Genomic DNA, 8,426 nt, shown 5'->3' on the forward strand with positions numbered 1-8,426 from the left:
TACAAGCTCAATTAGATGTAATTAACATCAGGGTTTCCACGCCCAACAATAATGTTCCACTCACAAATCAATTGATTAGAAGGGTTTACTCAAGTTAGAAAGCGATTAGGGACTTGAATTCAACCTAGAATCATGATAACACTTACCTTGTATGGTACTTTAGGCTTGGGAATTGTTCTTATTGACTTTAGGGTAATTTTTCGTGAATGGGGTGCTGGGGAAATAACCCCAAACCTTAGATATAACTAAAAACGCGTAACCCGAATTTTTGACCCGAATCTGACCCTATTCGCGATGGGTCTGCGATGCAGGACTATCGCGCAATGTTCTGCAGCTCAATAGTCAGACTTGCGCGATCGGTCCGTGATGCGGGGACATTGCACGCGCCACCACGCGCCTGAAAGAGCGACGGGTGTCGATTCTGCACAGTGTTCGGTAAAATTGACATAACCTCTTGTACAGAGCTCTGTTTGGGCTGCATAATATACCGTTGGAAATATATTTCAAAGGGCTACAACTTTCATGTTTTAAGTTTCCTCAAATTCCCAACGGATTTGCAGAAATTTTGACTAGAAGACAGACGTATCAAAAATTTAGCCGATTCTATCGAATTTTAAGTGCCCTACTATTAGCCATATGAGACGATCATATCTCCTTGCTCCAATCTCTGATTGGATTGGTCCTTATATCGTTATAAAGGTATTTCTACATACTACAACTTTCATTAAGGGTACTTTCCCAAATTCCCAACTAATCAAGGAGTTATCACTGCCCGAAGTAGGCCTATCAACCATTTTCGCAAAACGTTCAAATCTTCAGTTTTTCCACCAAAAACTATAATGATATGAGTCTAACCTTAGTTCCAAGATATGGAGAGTTACAACACTGTCTGAAAAGTCTCTAACATATACAAAATACCATGACATAAATACTTTACCCGGCAACACTCCGAACTGAGATGGAGCTTGCCAATCCCACTGGAACACCTTTAGCAAAGTCTTCTACTCATCTGGGTGTACCTGCGTGGCATGAAACGCAGCCCCCGAAGAAAGGGGGTCAGTACGGAATATGTACTGAATATGTAAAGCATTACTGAATCATAAACAAGGAAAAGCGTAACAGTAAACAAGTTTAGAAGCAGCTCGGGAGTAACCTGGAACAGCCTTTTGCACCGTGCCGTGTGGTACCTTACACAAATTCTAGCATACACAATATAAATACGGCATACACAAATTCTAGAATACACAATATAAATATAGTATCACAATAGTCCCTTCGGACAGCCACTTCCGGCATAATAATGATTGTGGCCCCTTCGGGCATGCCGCTCCCGGCATAATAATAATGATGGTAACATAATAGTCCCTTCGGACGGCTGCTTCCGGCATAGTACCATAATAGTCCCTTCGGACGGCCGCTTCCAGCATAGTAACATAATAATCCCTTCGGACGGCCGCTTCCGGCATAATAATGATGGTGGCCCCTTCGGGCATGCCGCTTCCGGCATAATAATAATGATGGCCCCTTTGGGCATGCCGCTTCCGGCATAGTAATAATGATGGTGGCCCCTTCGGGCATGCCGCTTCCGGCATAATAATAATGATGGTGGCCCCTTCGGGCATGCCGCTTCCGGCATAATAATAATGATGGCCCCTTCGGGCATGCCACTTGCGACATAATAATACTAATCCTGGCCCCTTCGAGCATGCCGCTCGCGACATAATAATAGTAGTCCTGGCCCCTTCGGGCATGCCACTTCCGGCATTAATAATAATGATGATGGAAAGTAGACATAAGTCGTAAATGAAATGAAGTAGTAAAACTCCGCACCCCCTTCGGAGTGGTTTTGAAAATAGCACACTCAGACATAAGTTGAGGCCATAGCACACTCAGGCATAAGCTGAGGCCATAGCACACTCAGGCATAAGCTGAGGCCATAACACACTCAGGCATAAGCTGAGGCCATAGCACACTCAGGCATAAGCTGAGGCCATATATTATATAGCACACTTAGTTACGTCATGAAATCATCTAATAGCTTAGGCTCGAAAATCTCACACCCCCTTCGGAGTGGTTTTGAAAGTTTAAATAGTAAAATCTCGCACCCCCTTCGAAGTGGTTTTGGAAAGTCTAAATAATAAAATCTCGCACTCCCTTCGAAGTGGTTTTGAAAATCAACTTTATGTTTCCTTTAGTACAAAACTAATTTTCTTGAAATCATTAGTAAACCACAAACACGTTTCAAGTAGATCCGAGTTAGTATAAGAAAGTTAACAACCATATGCACGAGCAGAGTAGTGAGAAACTAAATGCGCATAAATCAACTTTTAATACTCGATGCATAAGTATACTTACCGACGCCTGAAGACTCAGAAACAAGTTTCGGGTCAATCCGACTTAGTATAAGAAAGTTATCAGCGTTTGAAGTACAGAACCTTCTACGAACGTTTCAGAAGCTATTTTTGGAAAATTAAAGCAACAATCATACCAAGTACCTTTCAAATATCGTTATGGACATCATTCATTATAGAACCCCCCATGAACGTTTCTAAAACAATCCGAGTTCGCTTATGAAATTTATGAACGTTATTCATTATAGAAACCTCTACGAGCATTTCCAAGACAATTCGAGTTAGCACATAAAAGTTATGAACGTTATTCATTATAGGAACCTCTACAACCATTTTCAAGCAATCCGAGACCGTCTACGAAAGTTAGGGACATTACTACTTACAGAACTCTTCAGACTTTTCTTGTTATTCAATCATACCATAAGCTCGGCCATACTAAGTATACTCACATCAAGAAGTGAATAGGAATCATTAACAAGCTCGGAATCAAGAATAGAGTCACCCCAAGATAAGTATCATAACTTACTTAGCTCTAGGACATGCCAAAAGAAAGAAAAGGTAAGCTTTACATACCTGTTCCACGTCCTATTAGCTACGCTTATTTGTCCAAGCTCGTTATCGCTAGTCTACATTCAGGAAGATTACACAATCATTAAACACATTGTCACACACTTGTCTTAGTCTTTCAAATAAATTTATTTATAATCTGTCGAAATTTCAGCAGCATTTCCCCTGTAAATACACCATCCCCGAGAATCCAACTCAGCCAATTTATCAATAACAATCCGAGAATTCAACTCGGCCAAATTATCAACAACAATACCAACAATCATATCTCCCACTTCAACAATTATTTCAAATGCATTCTAACACTAGCAATCCTGTCTACACAATTTGACGGCATTCCTTTTATATTCAATTCAACCACACATAGTCAAGCTAACATCAATGATTTCACATTCAAGTATGATTCAAGAACACTTCAAACAATTCAACCAACATACCACTTCACCCGAAACCTTCCACATTCAATAAGAACAATAACAACATATTTTCTTTCCTTCCAAATTCATGAACTATACCAATAATTCACACACTAACAACATTACTTTCCATAAATACAAGAGACTACATTCAATCCACTTTGGCTTCCAAAGCAGCCCACAACAATTTCAACTTCAATTTGAATCATTAAACTCTCATTTTCATCACAGAATCCATGATGACAACAACCAAAATACTAGATAGAATTAATTCATTCTTGCCATACAAGGTAGCCTATATTCGGCCACCACCCCCAACACACAATTTACATGGTTTTCATCCATTTCCACACACTACAACATGTACAACACATTCATAACATATGAAAAAGAAGATTAGACCTTACCTTTCTCGCTTCACTTCTTAACTTGGCTAGAGTTGTAATTGGCACAATAAGTGTTTTGCTTGCTCCAACAACTACTCCATGTTAAAGAGGACCTTCCAATTAGTAGGAAAGCTAGAAGAAAATAATTTTTCTTGATCAATTTCTATGGCCTCACTTTTGTTAGCCATGGCCGAATATGGCCCTTGTTCTTTTTCTTTCTCTCCAAGCTTCTTCAAAGTTCCAAAGATGAAGATGAAAAATGTGATAAATTAGTCATCTTTTCTCTAATTATAATGCATCCATGTGGGCCAAGGCCCACTCCCTATTACACGGCCACTTGGCCCATTTATTTCAAGAATTTTAAGTTTCCAAAATTCACTTTTAACCCCAAACTTTCCTTAATATTTCCATGAGCCATCTTGTGAATTTCCCTTTTTGCCCCTAGCTTTTCTTAATATTTCCACATCAAAACTTTCATGAACAACTTATGTGCTAAACAAGGTCAAAAATATAGCCTTGCCCTTAACTTCCCACAATTATCTTAAATCATCCGAATGCATAAAGTACGGGATATAACAATCCAAGGTAAGTTTCATGGCTACATTAGGTTGTTTAGAGTATTGAAGGACTAAGGTGCTTGGATTGTAAGAAAATATAGGAAGTGAATTATAAATGAATGAGTAGTATTATAATTGAATGGTAGCTAGAGGGAATCATAAGTATGAATAGGTTGTGGTTATGGATATGTTATAAAAGGCGTTTAGACCATGGGACAAGTACTATATATGCAAAAAAAAATGCGATAATGAGCCACAATCATAAATATGGGAGAAATGGTGGATTTTGCTCAATGTGTACAAATGACGATTGCTGATATGATATTGTGCGTGTTGTTGTGAATGTTTGGGAGCTGAAATAGAATGTGGGAAAAGTCGTAGAAACAAAGGAAATGCTGCCCAATTCTCTCTAGAATTAACGATGTATTCTTATAGCCGATTAACTAATGTTAATGCGATCCTCTCGTGAAGGTAACGACGTGACATCGAAGGAAGGCAAGTGACTGATAACGAAGCTAAACGACAAGGTATGTGAGGCTCATCTCTTCTTTCAAAAGGCATGAATCCTTAAACCTGCCCTAATCCTTTTATAGGAGGAAGCTTATGAGTCTTCCGATATAACGTATCACATAAGGGTACGGAAGCGAAGGTGATGACGTTGTTCTTGTTAACACTCGCCTTACGTTCTATTCCCTTCAAGGCGAGGCACGATATTCACGGATGTTCATAATACGATCGGGGGTTTACGACCTTACGTCACCCGATATAGTGTGATCATTCTTAAAATCTAGAGTATACCGTTAATGCTAATGTATGACATGTAAATAAGATGATTAATGATGCTAGCTGATAATGTAACTATGTTACGTATATAATGCTAAGAACTGATAGGATGATGCTATGTTATGAGAGGTGTATTAATAATGTGAAATGTGAGTTGTGTGATGATATGATTTCACCGCGCCTGGTTGGCCGGGCATGTCACCGCTAAGGCAGGCTGCATATGATTCCACCGCGCCTAGTTGGCCGGACATGTCACCGCTAATGCGGGCTGCTATGTTTACACCGAGCCTAGAGGGCCGGACATGATCACCACTAGTGGGCGGCATTTAAAGGTTACCCGGACGCGGGTAACGATGTGGATTACGATGTGATGCTGTATGTGATGATGTATGAGAAGGTATATTGGATATGATAACACGTATACTATGATATTGTAAGATATGATATATGTAAAAAGTATGTTGCTTATGACACTTATGCAGGTTATGTCCTTCTCTCATGACTTATGATCCTTCTAGTACGCTTGCTCATTTCATTCCTGCCTTACATACTCAGTACAACGTTCGTACTAACGTCCGTTTTCTTTGGACGCTGTGTTCATGCCCACAGGTAGACGGGGAGGCGAGCTTGACCCAGATTCCTAGTAGCTGCGAGCTGATTGAGAGCACTCCATCGTCCGGAGGTGCTTATGCCTATTCTTTTGGTACATATATGCATTTTGGTCACGACAGAGTCTTGTTCCATCTATATGTACAGTGTTTCAGTAGAGGCTCGTAGATACGCATGTGGGTTAGATGGTCTCACTAAATGACTACGACATAGTTGTACATATTATTTTGTTAGCCTACAGAGGCCTATGTATATATAAATCAATCATATTTTTATATATGGAAAATGGTCATTTTATGATTATGCTCTACTGAATGACAAAGAAATGTAAAATGATTATGACAAGTGAGGAAGTAAGGGGTGCTCGGTGGTCAGCCCCGGGTACCCGTCGCGGCCCCTAGTCGGGTCGTGACAAAAGTGGTATCAGAGCAGTTCGTCCTAGGAAGTGTCTACGAGCCGTGTCTAGTAGAGTCTTATTTATGGTGTGTAGTGCGCCACGCTAATAAACAAGAGGCTACCGGGCATTTAGGAAAATTGACCGTCTTTCTTCTTATAAGATCGTGCGATAGAGCCATGTATAAGCTTTTGTCCTCCCTAATAGTGTGTTCCGATTTCAGAAATGCCGCCAAAGGGGAAAGCTACAGCCGCCCAGAAGGGCAAGACTACGACAAAGAGACGGGCAGAAAGGGGACCCCCGATGAATGTAGAAGAGGGCGAATCGCCAAATGAGCCCTCGACCAGTATAGAAGAGCAGGGAGGAGTTTCAGCCCCAATTCCCCCACCAGCTGCTTCGGGTCAACAAATGACCGAAGCCATACATCTATTGACACAATTGGTAGCCGCGAAGGCACAGCGACAAGGTGCGGGTTCGGGTGATCGTTCAGCCAGTACGAGAGCCCGTGATTTTATGACCCTAAATCCTCCGGAATTTTTCGGGTCAAAACCGGAGGAAGATCCCCAAGGCTTTATTGATGAGATGCTGAGAACGCTGACACTTATTCATGCTTCTGAGACTGAATCCGTGGAGTTGGCCTCTTATAGGCTCCACGATGTGGCGGTATTATGGTACAACAATTGGATAGCGTCGAGACCAGAGAATGCACCTCCTTCTGTTTGGCAAGAGTTTGTTGATGCTTTCGTCCGTCATTATTTGCCGCCTGAGGTCCGCTGAGCCAGAGCTGACAGGTTCTTGAATCTAAAGCAGGGAAGCATGAGTGCTCGAGAGTATAGCCTGCAGTTTAATTCTTTGGCCAGATATGCCTCGGCTATAGTGGCTGATATGGGGGATCGTGTGCACAGATTTGTGAGTGGTTTGGGGCCACACTTGTTCAAAGATTGTTTGATAGCTTCATTTCAAGATGGGATGGACATCTCCCGTATAAAGACCCATGCCCAAAATCTTGAGGAATGACAACGGCCGCAAAGAAGCGATCGCGATATTGACAGAAGACAAGGTAAAAGGGCTAAATCCTTGGGAGCGAGCAGTGAGTACAGAGGAGGACCGAGACAGACCCATTCCCGATATTCCGGCCAGTCAGTGACTAGTGCGCCTCCCAGGGTTTTAGATATGAGGTTTGATCATTCTTCCCGGTCAGGACAGGGACAGAGTTCGAGGGCCCCAGGTTCCCAGTTAGATGGTGATTATAGCCGAGGAAGACCGCTAGTTCCACGATGCAGCCAGTGTCGTAAATTACACTCAGAGCCGTGTCGACAAGGCACAGATGCTTGTTACGGTTGTGGACAGACTGGGCATTGAATGCGAGATTGTCCCTCACGGTATGGTAGAGGTGGGGCTCAGCCCACAGGCTCAGTAGCTGGATCTTCATCAGCACGCCCGACAGCACAGACTCCCCAGATAGCAACCGGCCGAGGCAGAGGCAGAGGGGCAACATCTACTCCAAGTGCCACTCAGCCCCGAGTATATGCTCTAGCGGGACGACAGGATCTCGAGTCCTCCCCAGATGTTGTCACAGGTACATTGACTATATTTTCCCGTGACGTGTATGCTTTGATCAATCCAGGTTCTACCTTCTCTTATGTTACTCTGTATGTTGCTGATTGCATTGGGGTGAAACCCAAGCCAATTAAACCTGTTGAAGTGTTCACTCCGGTTGGTGATCCCGTAATAGCGAGAAAAGTGTATAAGGATTGTGTGGTTGTGATATCTGATCGTCGAACAAGAGCCAATTTAATTGAGCTAGAAATGATAGATTTCGACGTAATTATGGGCATGGATTGGTTGGCCTCGTGCTATGCTAATGTTGATTGCCGAACGAAAATGGTTCGATTTCGATTTCCGGGAGAGCCCGTACTTGAATGGAAGGGTAATACAGCATCCCCCAAGGGTAGGTTTATTTCTTACCTCAAGGCAAGGAAGATGATAGCCATGGGCTATATTTATCATCTAGTTTGGGTTCACGACACTGAGTCGAAGTCACCGACTCTTCAATCTGTTCTGGTAGTGAATGAATTCCCAGATGTATTCCAGATGAACTTCCAGGTCTTCCTCCAGAAAGGGAAATTGAGTTTGCTATTGATGTATTTCCGGACACCGAGCCTATTTCTATTCCCCCTTATCGAATGGCTCCGGCAGAGTTGAAAGAGCTGAAGGTGCAGCTGCAGGATTTGCTTGAAAAAGGGTTTATAAGGCCCAGTTCATCGCCGTGGGGAGCGCCGGTCTTGTTCGTGAGAAAGATAGACGGTTCCCTACGAATGTGCATTGATTATAGGCAATTAAATAAAGTGACGATAAAGAAT

This window comes from Lycium barbarum, chromosome 1, assembly GCF_019175385.1.
Source record: "Lycium barbarum isolate Lr01 chromosome 1, ASM1917538v2, whole genome shotgun sequence".
In the NCBI taxonomy this organism is placed as follows: Eukaryota; Viridiplantae; Streptophyta; class Magnoliopsida; order Solanales; family Solanaceae; genus Lycium; species Lycium barbarum.